The 12,184-nt window shown below is 39.2% G+C and overlaps 1 protein-coding gene across 6 annotated transcripts in view; it reads right to left on the bottom strand.

Moving 5' to 3' along the window:
* Positions 1–12,184, bottom strand: part of ADAMTSL1 (ADAMTS like 1) — an 858,582-nt gene that overhangs the window by 185,253 nt on the left and 661,145 nt on the right. The window lies entirely within an intron of this gene.

Raw genomic sequence — 12,184 nt, 5'->3', positions numbered from 1 at the left:
ATTAGCAGGTCCAATGACTCTCTGAAGACACCTGAAATACATAATCAGCCAGAGAACTTATACGAAGCATTCTACTGTTGCAGAGGATAAAATGGATGAGAATGACTTGGGCAGAGGGAGAAGAGAAATTCCTTCCAGAAAGGAAGGAGTTGGAGGCTAGAGAATTCACGACTGTTGTGAGGCTAAGGGCTGATTCGGTCGGATCAGCATGAGGCTTTAGCTCTGCCATGTGCCAGTTCTCAAAATTAAATGCTTTTGTGCTTTTTTATCCTGTAATTCTAATGCTCAATTCTGTTCTCCTTGAAGATCCTTTATGTTGGTTTAATTATCTGCAAATAGCGTTTAAATTTCTCCATATTAGGTGAGATGACTCTTGATTCTTAAGAAAAGTATCTGTTTCTATATATACAAGATATTATTTTTATTTTTTGTGGCATGAAATTCACAAAGAGAATGCAATTCAGGCAACTTGTATTGAGGATATAAACAGGAAAACTATCTGGATCCATTACTGATGTTTGAGTCCCTAAATTTTCTTTGGGGGAAAATATAAAAACATGTGACACAATTAACACTTCTAGCCACTTTTTCAAAAAAATATATGAATTCACATTCTTAACCACTAAGTTAAGTTACTTTCTCAGACAACGTACTGGATATAAATATGGTCTAACATAAGCATATGCTTAAATATTATATATTTAAATACTATTTGCAACAAGATAAACAAGGCATTTAACTACTACAGGATCACCATGGCGACTCTTATCGGCTTTTCATTCTAATTCCTTGTGGATTCTGTTCATACAGATGCATGACAGGAATTTCCCTTTTCTTCTTATTGAATCAGCCTCATCACTAAGCTAATGCCATCTGGCATCCAGATCTTAGTGCTGCCTTCTGCCTGCTTTCCTTCTTCTTCTTCTTCCTTTTTTTAACGGCTCACACCAAGGTTATTTATGGCAATATATTTAAAGCCTGAGTATTGTGTTGAAGCACAAAAATGTTTTCCTAACCATGCAGTAAAGCTGTTAACTGAAAATCTAATAAGATAACTCCAGATTTTTAAAGTGTGAGATCAAGGCACAGAGGACCACCCAATCCTACCTTCACGAGGACGGCACTGTGGAGGCCCTCCACCTGGTGTGTGCCAGCGTTTGATGGGAGGATGGCTGGTTAAAATGGCTGTGTTGGTCACCAGTGCTCAACAGAGTCACCTGTCTCCTGTTGCTTGTTCTGAGTCATCCAAGTAGAACTCCTGGCAACTGAAATAAATCTAGGAGGAACCTGGCTTTCCTAGGTGCCCAGTTAGTCCTCCCTTCCATTCCTTGGGATGACTTGATTCAGAGCAGAAAGTCTGGAAAGAGAAAGTCGGAGCATCTGGAGCTTCCAGGCCATAGCTTTTTCTCATGCCTGCCGCCCTTAACAGACTACACGTTCTAGGGCGTTGGGTGGCCTGTTAGTGGCCTGAAGGAGTTAAGGCAATGAACAGTTTCCTTCCTATTCCAAGTTAGAAAAGACTTTTTAAGAAGTCCAGCTGATTAACTTCCTGTACTGCAAAAGTAGATGAGCTGTCTTCACATGTCCTAAAGGGCACCACAGTATCATTTTTGCTCCAGAAGTTAAGCTGTCAAAGTGGTCATAATGTATACTTGGCCTGAGGTGGTCATGCTGTTCATGCATACATCTCAACAAAGACTGAAAGTTAGGTATAAAAATAGGAGATTAGAAATCAAGTCAGTAATTTCTTTAGCTTATACCTGATTAATGAATATAATTGTACTACCACACTGTTGTTCTAATCCCTCAACAAAAGCAAAATTTTTAAGGCTTAAAAACACCTAGAGCGGCTGGCCCCATGGCCAAGTGGTTAAGTTCAGGTGCTCTGCTTCAGCGGCCCAGGATTTCACTGGTTCGGATCCTGGGTGCAGACATGGCACTGTTCATCAGGCCATGCTGAAGCGGCATCCCACATGCCACAACTAGAAGAACCCACAACTAAAATATACAACTATGTACTGGGGGTACTTGGGGAGAAAAAGAAGAAAAAAAAAAAGAAAAGAAAAAGATTGGCAACAGTTGTTAGCTCAGGTGCCAATCTTTAAAAAGAAAAAAATAAATAAAAACAGCTAGAGGTGGGTTGGCCCCATGGCTAAGTGGTTAAATTTCTGTGCGCTCTGCTTCAGTAGCCTGGGTTCACAGGTTCAGATCCCAGGTGTGGACCTACTCCACTCACCAGCCATGCTGTGGAGGCATCCCATATATAAAGTGGAGGAAGATTGGTATAGTTGTTAGCTCAGGGCTAATCTTCCTCAAACAAAAAAAGAGGAGGATTAGCAACAGATGCTAGCACAGGACAAAACTTCCTCTCACACACACACAAAACAAAACAAAAAAAACCACCTAGAGGGCCAGTCCCAGTGGCCTAGTGGTTAAGTTTGGCACACTCTGCTTCAGTGGCCCAGGTTTGGTTCCCAGGTGCAGACCTACACAGCTTGTCAGTGGCCATATTGTGGCAGCGGCTCACATACAAAATAGAGGAAGACTGGCCACAGTTATTAGCTTAGGGAGACTATTCCTCAGCAAAAAAAGAGGAAGACTGGCAACAGATGTTAACTGAGGGTGAATCTTCCTCAGCAAAAAAACAAAAAACAAAACCCAAGAAAGCTATTCTCATATATTTGTCAGTGGAAGCAACAAGCTGGGCTCAGTCTGGCATTTAAATGATGTGCCTTGGAGATGGTGTCAAGATGGCAGTGTAGGCAGACTCTGAACTCACCTCTGCCCATGGACACAACAAATTTATACTACTCTTGGAACAATTACCCTTGAGAAAGAACTGAAAACTGGATTAAAAAAAAAATTCCTTGCAACAAGGGACAGTGATGACTGAAGTAGAAAAGGTAGAAATTTCTTTCTGGAGAGAAAAAAGCCACCTTTGAGCTGTGGTGTTTCACAGCCAGCTGGGAGCAATCCTAAGGTACAAAGCCTTCCCTGGAGGAGTGGGGGATCTGAGCAGGGGAGCATTACCACAATAAGCAGCTTTTTGGACTCAGCACAACTGAGAGAAGTGTCATAATATCTGGCTTTCCTGGCTATTAAATACAACAGGGACTAACCCCAGAAAAGCTATCAGACATAAGGGAAAGGGAAGCCTGCTTTTAAAGGGCCCATGCACAAATTCACCTGTTTCAGAAAGCAACCTAAAATCACTAGAAAGAAAGGCACACAGTCCTTTGGTGAAAAGAGACTCACTTGATAGGCTCTAGGTGCATCTAGGTGAGAGGTGAGACCTCCCCAGGGACTGAGACATTGGTGGCAGCCATTATTGTGACCTAGTACAGGCATGCTGACATAGATGCTGGCAGATGCCATTGGAGTTCTTGCCCTGGCCTGTTAGCATAGGGGTCTGCCACACTTGCTAGAACACCAATTTAATTCAGCTTAGCTAGGGCAGGCAGCCCATCCTAGGGACTGGCCCCACCCAACAGCAAGCCCTCAGGCAACTTGTGGGCTGACATAGGTGGGGTGCCTGGATCCTCTGCAGCTGGGCAAATGGATCTGGCTATCTGGGGCAGAGCGTGCATGAGGAGCAGGTGGAGTGTGTAGGGTGTTGGTGGAGTGTATGGGGCCTCTGCAGTGGGGCAACTGGGTCTGCTTCAGTGGGTTGAGGTACATGCATGGGGCAGGGCTGTATTGATGGGGTATGGCCCTGGGGGCAGAGGAGCTTGTCAGCTGCAGCAGACTTGTGCTTCTGAAACAGTCACATAGGGGAAGAGTGCCACTTTCTAAAACCTGAAACAATTGGGTGCTCCCATGCCTGGGGCAAGCCCCACTCTGCTGCAATCCTAAGAGAGCTTACAACAGCCTTGCAGGCCAGAGGCATACTGCAATTGTCAGCTCCTGAGCCTAGCAACCAGCCATGCTGGGGGCCTACTCACTTAACAGAAAAAATGCAACAGGAAAGTGCTATTAGACCTTGCAGCCAACTGTGCTGGGGCTTCCCACACTGGATAAAGTGTCTGAAGGGTCTATAGCAGCCACACACAGCTGAGCATTACAACCAGCTGTCCAGGGAGACAGCCTAGCCTCCCTGGGCACCTGCAGTAGGAGCAACCCTGTCACAACAGAAGGACACATGTAGCCTACACAGGGGACACTCCTGAAACATTTGGAACTGGTGACAAGAGGGAAGCACACTGCTGGGACTCATAAGGCAGGTCTTACATAAGGCCAACTCTCCAAGATTGGGAGATTGACTTGACCTACTTAATACATAGATATAAGCACAGAAAAAGGGGCAAAATGAGGAGACAAAGGAATACATGCCAAGAAAGGGAACAGGACAAAACCCCAGAAAAAGAACTAAATGAAAGAGAGTAATCTACCTGACAAGGAGTATCAACTCAGAGTCATAAGGATGCTCACTGATCTTGGGAGAAGACTGGATGAACTCAGTGAGAACATCAACAAAGAATTGGAAAATATAAAAAAGAACCAATCAGAAATGAATACAGCACTGGAAATGAAAAATTCACTAGAGGGACTCAATAGCAGAGTAGATGGTACAGAAGAACAGATCAGTACACTGGATAAAAGACTAGAGGAAATCACCCAAGCTGAACAGATAAAAGAAAAAAGAAATAAGAAGAACGAGGACAGTCTAAGGGACCTCTAGGACAACATCAACCATATTATAATTCGTTTTATGGGTGTTCCAGAATGGGAAGAGAGAGACAAAGGGGGAGAGAATCTATTTGAAGAAATAATAGCTGAAAACTTTCCTAACCTAAGGAAGGAAACAGACATCCAGGTACAGGAAGCACAGAGAGCACCAAACAAGATAAAGCCAAAGAGGCCCACAAAAAGACACATTATGATTAAAATGTCAAGAATTAAAGATAAAGAGAGAATCCTAGAAGCCTCAAGAGAAAGGCAACTAATTACATACAAAGGAAAACCCATAAGGCTATCAGCTGATTCCTCAGCAGAAATCTTACAGGCTAGAAGGGAGTGGCACAATATATTTAAAGTGCTGAAAGGAAAAAACCTACAGCCAAGAATACTCTACCTGGTGAGGTAATCATTCAGAATGGAAAGAGAGATAAAGCATTTCCCAGACAAGCAAAAACTAAAGAATTTATCACCAAGAAACCAGCCTTAAAAGAAATGCTAAAGAGACTTATTTAAGTGGGAAAGAAAAGACCACAAATAGGAATAAGAAAATTACCAAAAAAGCAATAAAATCAGTGGTAAAGGCAAATATACAGTAAAGGTAGCAGATCAGCCACCTATGAAGCTAATATGAAGGTCAAAAGACAAAAGTACTAAAATTATCTATTTCCATTATAAGAGGGTAATGGATACACACACACACACACAAAGAGGTTAGATATGATATCAGAAACATAAAATGTGGGAAGAGGGGAGTAAAAGAGTAGAGCTTTTAGCAAGAGGTCAAACTGAAGAGACCATCAACTTAATATAGATTGTTATATATGCAGGTTATTAAATATGAACCTCATGGTAATCACAAACCAGAAACCTATCAAAAAACATAAAAAATTAAGAGAAAGGAATGAAAACATAATACTAAAGAAAGTCATCAAACCACAAGGGAAGAGAGCAAGAGAAGAAGAAGGAACAGAGATGAACTACTAAAATGCCCAGAAAAAAAGTAACAAAATGGCAATAAGTAAACACTTATCCATAGTTACTTTAAACATCAATGGACTAAATGCTCCAACCCAAAGGCATAGAGTGGACAATTGGATTTTTTAAAAAAAGCCCATATATATGCTGCATACAAGAGACACCTTCATACTTAAAGACACTCACAAACTGAAGGTTAAGGGATGGAAAATGATATTCCATGCAAATGGCAATGAAAAGAAAGCTGGGGTACCAATCAGACAAAATAGACCTTAAACAAAAACTGTAACAATAGACAAAGGAGGATACCACAAAATGATAAAAAGAACAATCCAACAAGAGGATATAACACTTGTAAATATCTATGCACCCAACACAGGAGCACCTAAATATATAAAGCAATTATTAACAGACATAAAAGGAGAAATAGACAGTAATACAATAATAGTAGGGGACTTTAACACTCCACTTACACCAAAGGATAGATCATCCAAACAGAAGATCAATAAGGAAACATTGGCCTTAAATGACACACTAGACCAGATGGACTTGGTAGACATATACAGAACATTCCATCCAAAAACTGCAGAATACACATTCTTTTCAAATGCACATGGAACATTCTCCAGGATAGATCACATACTGGCCAGAAAACAGGTCTCAATAAACTTAAGAAGATTGAAATAATACCAAGCATCTTTTCTGATCACAATGGTATGAAACTAGAAATCAACTACAGGAAGAAAATCAAAAAAGCCACAAACATGTAGAGATTAAACAAAATGCTACTGAATAGTGATCAGGTCAATGAAGAAATCAAAGGAGAATCAAAAAATACCTGGAGACAAATGAAAATGAAAATATAACATACTGAAATCTATGGGATACAGTGAAAGTGGCTCTAAGAGGGAAGTTTATAGCAATACAGGCCTGCTTCAACAAAGAAGACAAATCTCAAATAAACAATCTAACAGTGCATCTAAAGGAACTGGCAAAAGAAGAACAAAGTCCAAAATCAGTAGAAGGAAGGAAATAATGAAAATCAGAGCAGAAATAAATGAAATAGAGACTAAAAAACAATAGAAAAAGTCAATGAAACGAAGAGCTGGTTCTTTGAAAACATAAACAAAATTGACAGACTTTTATCTAGACTTACCAAGAAAACAGGAGAGAAGGCTCAAATAAATAAAATCAGATATGAAAGAAGAGGAATTACAATGGACACCTCAGAAATACAAAAGATTATAAGAGAATACTATGAAAAGCGATATGCCAACAAATTGGATAATCTAGAAGAAATGGATAAATTCTTAGAATTATAAAGCTTCCAAAACTGAATCAAGAAGAAATAGAAAATTTGAATAGACCAATCACCAGGAAGGAGATCGAAACAGTAAACAAAAACCTCCCAAAAAATAAAAGTCCAGGACCAGACGGCCTCCCTGGTGAATTCTATCAAACATTCAAAGAAGACTTAATACCTATCCTTCTCAAACTCTTCCGAAAATTTGAAGAGGAGGGGGAGCTTCCTAACTCCTTCTACGAAGCCAACATTATCCTGATACCAAAACCAGACAAGGACAACACAAAAAAAGAAAATTGCAGGCCAATCTCACTGATGAACATTGATGCAAAAATCTTCAACAAGATACTAGCAAGTTAAACACATCGATACATTAAAAAGATCATACACTGTGATCAAGTGGGATTTACTCCAGGGATGCAGGGATGGTTCAACATCCAAAAATTAATCAATGTGATACACCTCATTAAAAAAATGAAGAATAAAAATCACATGATCATCTGAATAGATGCAGAGAAAGCTTTTGATAAGATACAGCATCCATTTATGATATAAACTCTGAATATAGCAGGTATAGAAGGAAAGTATCTCAACATAATGAAGGCCATATATGACAAGCCCACAGCTAATATCATTCTCAATGGAAAAAAACTGAAAGCTATCCCTCTAAGAACAAGAACCAGACAAGGCCGCCCACTTTCACCACTCTTATTTAACATAGTATTGGAAGTCCTAGCCAGAGCAATCAGACAAGGAAAAGAAATAAAAGGGATCCAAAGTGGGAAGGAAGAAGTGAAAGCATCACCATCTGCAGATGACATGATTTTATACAGAAAACCCTAAAGAGTTCACCAAAACACTTTTAGAAATAATAAATGAATATGTTAAAGTTGCAGGATACGAAATCAACATACAAAAATCAGCTGCATTTCTATACACTAACAAACCAATTAAAAAATGGGCAAAAGATCTGAAGAGACGTTTCTCCTAAGAAGCTATACAGATGGCCAACAGGCACATGAAAAGATGTTCAACGTCACTAACTATCAGGGAAATGCAAATCAAAACTATAATGAGATATTACCTCTCTCCCATCAGAATGGCTGTAATTAACAAGACAGGAAATAAAAAGTGTTGGAGAGGATGTGGAGAGAAGGGAACACTTGTACACTGCTGGTGGGAGTGCAAACTGTTGCAGCCACTATGGAAAGCAGTAAGGAGTATCCTCAGAAAATTAAGAGTAGATCTACCTTACGATCCAGCTATTCTACTGCTGGGTATTTAACCAATAACGTGAAAGCACGAATGAATAAAGATACATGCACCCGTATGTTCATTGCAGCATTATTCTCAATAGCCAAGACTTGGAAACAACCTAGGTGCACATCAAGGGAGAAATGGATAAAGAAGATGTGGTGTATATACACAATGGAATACTACTCAGTGATAAAAAATGATGAAATCTGGCCATTTGTGACAACATGAATGGATCCTGAGGGTATTATGCTAAGCAAAATAAGTCAGAGGGACAAAATCAAATGCTATTTATGATCTCACTCATAAATAGAAGATAAAAACAATAACAAAGACATAGAGACATAGATTGAACTGGTGGTTACCAGAGGGAAAGAGGGGAGGTAGGAGGACAAAAAGGGTGTTTAGGCATACGTGTGGGTTGATGGATTGCAATTAGTCTTTTTGTGGTGATGTAACCTACACGGAAATCGAAATATAATGATGTACACTTGAAATTTATATAATGTTATAAACCAATGTTACTGCAATAAAAATAATTAATTTTTAAAAAGTGGCTAGGGTGTCTATTTAGGCTTGAATTATAATAAATATAAGCTCTAAAATCGGGGAAAAATAAGGAATAAATAAATGATGTATCCTAGACGTAACAATACTCTCATCACCCAGAGGCAAATTGAAAAAACATATTTCGAATAACAGCAGAAGAGAGTTCTGTCGGTCATTTTTCCATCTCCTCCTTTCTAGTGCTAGCATGCTACTGCCCCTATCCCTCAGAAAAATGCAACTCTAACCCTAATTCCTTCTGTGCTAATTGGGTGGCAGGGATTTCTATCCATTCCTCAGCTGACATCGTTGGAAGCAAGCTCACTTTATTGCATTTATTTATAAGATCGTCTGTGCTTGAGCAGCTTCACTGGCTAAAGCCCCACATCTCTTAGTCTCGGTTTGGGGTTGGTTATTGCCCATATTGATCTGTTCAATGGACAGAGACAAAATACCTCGCTTAAAGATGCTCACTGCTGGTTGTCAGGAAAACCTGATAAAAACATGTGCCTGGATCAAGACAAACCATGGCCACTAGTGAAAAATCCGTTTAGAGGGTCTGACTCCCATAAGTGGGTTAAGAAATCATTTATTATATCAAGAAAATATATTCCTCACAATATTCCTACCTTGGTACCATATGAATCAAATATGTCATAAATAAATCAGTCCGTTGCTGAGGGAAAAAAAAACAGTCAATGTCCCAAAGTACTCCTGAAAGAAAGAGGCTGCAGCTTTATAAGAGGAATCTCAACATTAAGTACATTACCGTAACGTGACCCTGTCTCGACACTTATTTCAGCTATTCTGTGACACTGATATCCGCATTTGTATCTTCTGCATGGCATTTAGTTTAGTGGAACAACAATGCTGGCACATACTTCTGTTCTCTAAACTTCTAGTTATTTCTTGCTAGTTCAGTTTTTAGTCTTTAATCATAGTTGTCTTCTAAACGTATCTGAGTGGCTGCTTTCTAACACATTTTTTGGCCAGAGTGCTAACCCATTATTTTTTCATTTTGGGGTTACCAAAAGTATCTAATATTCGATAACAGTATCTCCATATGCTAAAGACTTTGAGCTGCTGATTTTTTTATGTTGCTTAATGAGACAGGCTGGTGAGAATATTTCATTTTACATAGGTGGAAATAAATAATATTTGCTGTTTTACTATGGAGCTCTCCGTGTTAGCTGGAGCTCCAGTGAGAGATAATATTTCTGGACTATTGTTCCTGCTTCTCTGTAGCAGCTCAGAAGTGACGGCCACAGCTCCTAGACATTACCATTTAATTTAAGCAATGTGAGTCTCCTTGGTGGGGAGAAGGAAAGACTTGCTGACAGTATATCATTTTTTCATTATACTATGGAGAGTAATTATAGGTTGTGACATACATTTAGAGACTAGTCCATGTGGTTTAAAAAAAAGGAAGAATTAAGACCACGCAAAATTGTGTTTTTAAAATTCAAAATCAATAAAAAAATAACGTGACACGTAGGACCTTTCCTAGGGTTCAGTGCGCTAAACATGTAAAGTATATTAAAATGTGGAAACCGTATACCTTTCATTGCATTATTCCACAGCTGTCATTTATTTCATTTTGGTATAAAAATTGTTCTGAGCATAATTGTATACATTTCCTTTAGCTGGCACCAGCACTTCAATTACAATTTACTTCAATTCAGATTAATCATGCCAAGATGGCAATTCCATTACACCAGGAGTAAAATTTAATAATCTAATATATGGCTATAGTTTAAATGGCTAAAACTATGTGTTTAACTACTTTAGGGATTTTATTAAGATTAAAGTTAAACATAATGCATCTTAATCAGACCTTTCGTGGAAAACATTCATTACAGAATATGTTTGACCATGGTCTAGGCAATGCTGCTGTGGAAGCGTTAAACTCCACTTAAACGGCTTTCGTTTGAGAAGCATCTGATAACGGGAACGATGTTTAATTATCAATGTAAGATGTTTTCATTTAATTTCAACTTTGTTATATTATTTAACTTTGGTCATATTGCAATATATATTTTTTTTTTTAAAGATTTTATTTTTTTCCTTTTTCTCCCCAAAGCCCCCCGGTACATAGTTGTGTATTCTTCGTTGTCGGTTCTTCTAGTTGTGTCATGTGGGATGCTGCCTCAGCGTGGTCTGATGAGCAGTGCCATGTCCGCGCCCAGGATTCGAACTAACGAAACACTGGGCCGCCTGCAGCGGAGCGCGCGAACTTAACCACTCGGCCACGGGGCCAGCCCCCATATTGCAATATTATATACAGGATTATGCTTTAGACAAAATGACAAAATATAGTGTACAAGAGAGCAGAGTTTATTTAGGTAAAATAATACATATCTGGTTTTAAATGTGTTTAACCTAAGAATACATATAAGGAGCAACTAGCTCCAATTACATGCGCCCTATTTCTGTGTTTTAAACAGGACCTTAGTGGATTAAAGAGCTAATACCCTCTAAAATGAACTGCTTACTTCCTCTCCAGCAGCAAGAAGGCCTGTTAAGCCAGATACTGGCAGGAGAGAAACGAAAAGTTTTAAGCCTTCATATATTCACGTAAAGGTTGCACTGCGATCTTTAACCACTGCCTTTCCTCTGCAGTTGTGCAATGGTTAGTTGCTTTTCTTAAAGCTTTTTCTCAAAGAAGTAGAAAAAGGTGCTGAAGTAACTTCATAGTCTAGAAGTAATTTATGTTTTGCTTATTGCCGTTTTAAGTAAGAAATGTGTTACCTAATGCATGAACCATTTTTCTGTGAAACCAAGTGACTGAATATCATTTCTTTACAAATGAATTTTGGTCACTGTACCAATCTGTATTTTGGATTTCTTTTTCAACCTCTTGCTGTTTACGGTGTGAGTCACGAATACAATTTGTGTTCTGGCAAAACGTATGAGGTTTAGATTCAAACAGGATGATTCTGAGAAAATTGCTTTTGAACATAGATTATAATGTTAATTTACATCCCCAGTAAAACTTAAACTCTGGGTGGAATTTGGAAACTATTTCATATCCTACCTGCTATCCTGTGAGCTCCAGGATGGTGGGGAACATGTCATATGTACCCATGCATAGCACAGAACCTAATACTTGTATTAAATAAATTAATATAGAAACCATCAATCTGAGAAATTACTTTGGTCACAAATGAAATTCATCAATGAAGTACTTTCCCTTATTCTTAAAAATGATACTGCAAGGGCCGGCCCTGTGGCCAAGTGGTTATGTTGGCGGGCTCCACTTCAGCAGCCCAGTGTTCTGCCAGTTCGGATCCTGGGCACGGACATGGCACCGCTCATCAGGCCATGCTGAGGTGGCATCCCACACAGCACAACCAGAAGGATCTACAACTAGGATATACAACTATGTACTGGGGGCTTTTGGGAGAAGAAGAAGAAGAAGGAGAAGAAAAG

Source organism: Equus przewalskii, chromosome 22 (assembly GCF_037783145.1).
Source record: "Equus przewalskii isolate Varuska chromosome 22, EquPr2, whole genome shotgun sequence".
In the NCBI taxonomy this organism is placed as follows: domain Eukaryota; kingdom Metazoa; phylum Chordata; class Mammalia; order Perissodactyla; family Equidae; genus Equus; species Equus przewalskii.
This window is presented reverse-complemented; position numbering and strand designations above follow the sequence as displayed.